This window comes from Miniopterus natalensis, chromosome 15, assembly GCF_054644295.1.
Source record: "Miniopterus natalensis isolate mMinNat1 chromosome 15, mMinNat1.hap1, whole genome shotgun sequence".
Taxonomy (NCBI): Eukaryota; Metazoa; Chordata; class Mammalia; order Chiroptera; family Miniopteridae; genus Miniopterus; species Miniopterus natalensis.
Genome location: NC_142095.1, coordinates 14440970 through 14444611, shown reverse-complemented (window position 1 = coordinate 14444611; position 3642 = coordinate 14440970). Strand labels below are relative to the sequence as shown.

General features: G+C 41.0%; 1 non-coding gene across 1 annotated transcript; it reads right to left on the bottom strand.

The window, feature by feature from the left end:
- Positions 1-211: 211 nt before the first annotated feature.
- Positions 212-318, bottom strand: LOC148091415 (U6 spliceosomal RNA). The gene has a single exon (XR_015715752.1). It is a non-coding gene; the product is annotated as a U6 spliceosomal RNA (small nuclear RNA).
- Between the last annotated feature and the right edge of the window lie 3324 nt (positions 319-3642).

The following is a 3642-nucleotide window of genomic DNA, read 5'->3' as shown; positions in this document are numbered from 1 at the left end:
TCACAAAGGTAACACAATCATTCAACTTCTATTCAACAAACAGTGAATGACTAATTTCTAAGGGACCCAACACAAAGTAAATGGAAAAATATGGCATGTGCCCTTAAGAAACTCATCAATAAAGGAGAGTCATTCTACCTAAAATCTTTTTCTGTGCCCAGTAACCTCAGGAAGCCCCAGAGAGACAGTCATTATACATTTACTTTTTTTTTTTAATATGGAAGTCTTCATGAATTTGCGTATCATTGTTGCATAGGGGCCATGCTAATCTTCTCTGTATGGTTCCACTTTTAGTATATGTGCTGCCGAAGCGAGCACTACATTTACTTTTAAGGCTCCCAATTGCTTCAGCAAGTGGTCAGGCATTACAGGACTCAGGCATCCAGGTATAGAATACTCATTAATCCTAAAATGCATTCCTAAAAAACAATCACATTCTTATATTTCAAATATCACCTGTCTAAATACTAGCTGTTGCACTATAACTAATTTGCATTAATCTGTTTTATATTTAAAGACTATAGAGAGATTTTCTAATGACCAAAGGGTGAAAAACATATTACAAAGTAATGAATACAAAGTTGATGGCCCTGAAGAGCAGATCAGAATGCTCTAGGAAGGCACAGGAAAATGAGTCAGAGAAACAAATACGGGTTATGCCCACCCAAGCTTTTTACCAGCTAAGGCAGTGGGGATATGCAAAGAAGAGATGGGGGCTGAGAGCACACAAGAACAATTTTAATATTGGTTTAAGCAAGACTAAGACAAGAGAAATGCATTTTTAGTTGAAGTGGGAAAGAAATTAATGTCTACCAAGAGCCTACTATGCTAAACACTTCACATACTTTATGGAATATCATTTTTTCTTAATTCACCACAAATAATGAGGACCCTTTTTGCATTAATGATTGCTTGCAATTTCCAGTAATCAAGCTCTAATTTATTTGTTTTATTGAACTTCATTTAATGTATTCATTATGTTATGGGGGGGAAGATAACCACAGGATTGCCTTGAAGAACTGATTGGAATAAAGTAACTAAAAATAGCACATCCACAAATGCAAAATCCAAGCTGTTTAGTCACCTTAGCACATCCCAGTTGCCTTAGGTATTTGTAGCATATCAGACAATGAGTGCTTTGCTATCATAAGTAAAGAGAATTGTTTCTTAATACATTCCTTTAAGCAATAAGGTGCTGGCGGTGATTCTTAAAGATTTTGCTGTAACCCACCGAATTTTTGTCTCCCCTTTTCCACTCAACAAAGAGAAGGAAAGGTCTGAGGTCTTAACAGATGACCTCATGCTTTTCCTTTCTTCAGTCTCTGCTGCAAACATAGCCAGGAGGGGGAAATGAATTCAGCTAACACAACGTTCCCTCCTTTAGTCTTAGTGGCTGAGAGATTCCTGAAACTGGAGAATTGTTTCCCTTGTGAGATTCCACTGAGAAAATAAGAGCTAGCCTAAAAGATAAAGGTTATATTAGATTACGTTTTGGCTATGCAGAGAAGGTCTGTACCAGTCAGGGTTTGATAAAGAAGAGAGACATGCCAGAAATATTTTAAATAGAATTTAATTTATGGAATTGGAGGCATGGGCAATAGAAAACAGGAGACAGTAAGAAAACCGGAGATGAGGAAAGTCAGGAAGCCATGTGCACCCTTAGGGTAAAGTGGGCTAGGCCAGTCAAGGCTAACTGAGGCTACGGGGGGCTTGTCAGGCCTGAGCTGGAGTCATGGTGGACATAGAGCCTGAGGCGAGAGGAAGGTAGAGAATTACCCCAACTTCTCCCCTCTTCCCATCCTCCAGTCTCTGGGAAATACATGCCAGGGGTTCAGCAGAGGAAGGGCAAGGAATGGATCGATGGGCAGACAGGTCCGAATCAGCAAAACGCCTTAGAAACAGAACCCTCTGTTATAATGGCCTTCACATCCTACCCCGCAGAGCTGAGCTGTGTGAGATGAAGATTTCAGCGTCGGCCCCTTGAGGTGCAACACCACCTCCCAAGCCCAGGCCAACCTCTCTCCAGCAGGAAAAGCAGCTGCAGGCCTGAAGTGGAAATACACGAGAGAAGTGTTTGTGAATTCATGTTTGACACCCCAAATGCCCCCTTCCCAATGCGGATTCCAGAAATCTCTGGGTGAGATTAGGCAGGGATCAGGAGACTTTTTAAATTTCTCCAATATTCAAGAAGGCAAATTCAGTGAAACTTCAATTATGAGCATAAATGGGACCTAGCATCACCTTGAGACTGACGATACCTGCGAAAATTCAGATGACTAACGCACATAACTAAACACATATACATCAAAATGTCAGAGTGATTATCATGTCTGTACTCTGCAAAATTTCAGATGAGTATATATTGCTTTCATTGCCTTCTACGGTTTTAAAAATAAAGTACTATAATCTATTTAATTTAGAATACTTACTGCTTTCTGATTTCCTGGCTGGAGCTTGACTCTGGGTAGCCAGCATCTGATTATCCATCTCAAGCAGTTCACAGGGACTGGTCTTCCAGAGTGCTGCTTGCTGCAAGCAGATTTAATTGGCCTGCCTTGTCAAAACCCGGCATTCAGGCTCTGACTTCTGAGCTCCTCTGAGAAGCTCTGATCAAGACGGGCCTAATAGCTTTAATGTTCCCCTCATTGTTCCTAAACTTTAAGCAAGTTTCCTCCTGATTATAGGCCATGTCATCCCCTTTTTTGGAGCATTTGCAAAAACTCGTATTTGCAAGTTCTTTTCCTGCCCCTTTTGAAATATATATAAATCTCCTGAGAAGCCTTTCACCAGTTTTGGGACCCAGGAAATGTCTTTCTCAAGGACTCAAGAAGAATCTCTTTGAAAAGTAAAAACCCAAGGAGCTAGCTCCCTAGCTTCCAGTCTCTGTGGGAGGGTAGGAGCCTAACTTCCCAAGGCACCTTGTTTCGAGGTATAAAACTACCTCCCCTCGTTGTGCAGATAGAAGAGAGTTTGCTTTTCCTTTGGGTAAAGCCAATTAGCAAATACAGGTGGTTATTATTTCCCCATCACAGCTCATGAAAACCCTTCAGTGAGCAAGGTCTGTGAACTCATGTTGACACCTGCAGCAGTTGAAGTCAACCTCTCTCTCCTTCTGCAATAGTCTCGAATGAAGTCTTCCTTTTTTTATTACTGCAATTCTTATTTTGACACCTCCCTTCTCTCTCCCTCCTGGGCTCATCCTATGAATCATTAATGGTTTTTTAACAAGGGGAAATAGGATTCTTAGGTGACTCCTTCATCTCCCTGGGGTGCATGCTCTAAAAGGTCTCTCTTAAAGTGAGTTGCATTTTGTAAAACAAGTTTTCTTTACTTTCAAAAGGCCTCCAATTAAGAGAATGTTGTTAGGTTCCATCCTCTCTTCTTTTTTCTCTCTTTTCTCTCTACAAACACCACACACACACACACACATGCATGCACATCTTTCTATCTCATTTGAGGAAAGTCTGTACCTTTCTCATTTATTTAGAAAAGAAAATCCAGGTATGGGGTATGAGACAACTATGAGATTCCCCTACACTGAAAGACTTGTCACCCAGCTGTTGGAAGGGCTATTGGTGGAAAACTTTCAGCTTCCACCTCCTTCAGTGACTGCTTCACTGCAGACAGTACCCTTGCCTAAGA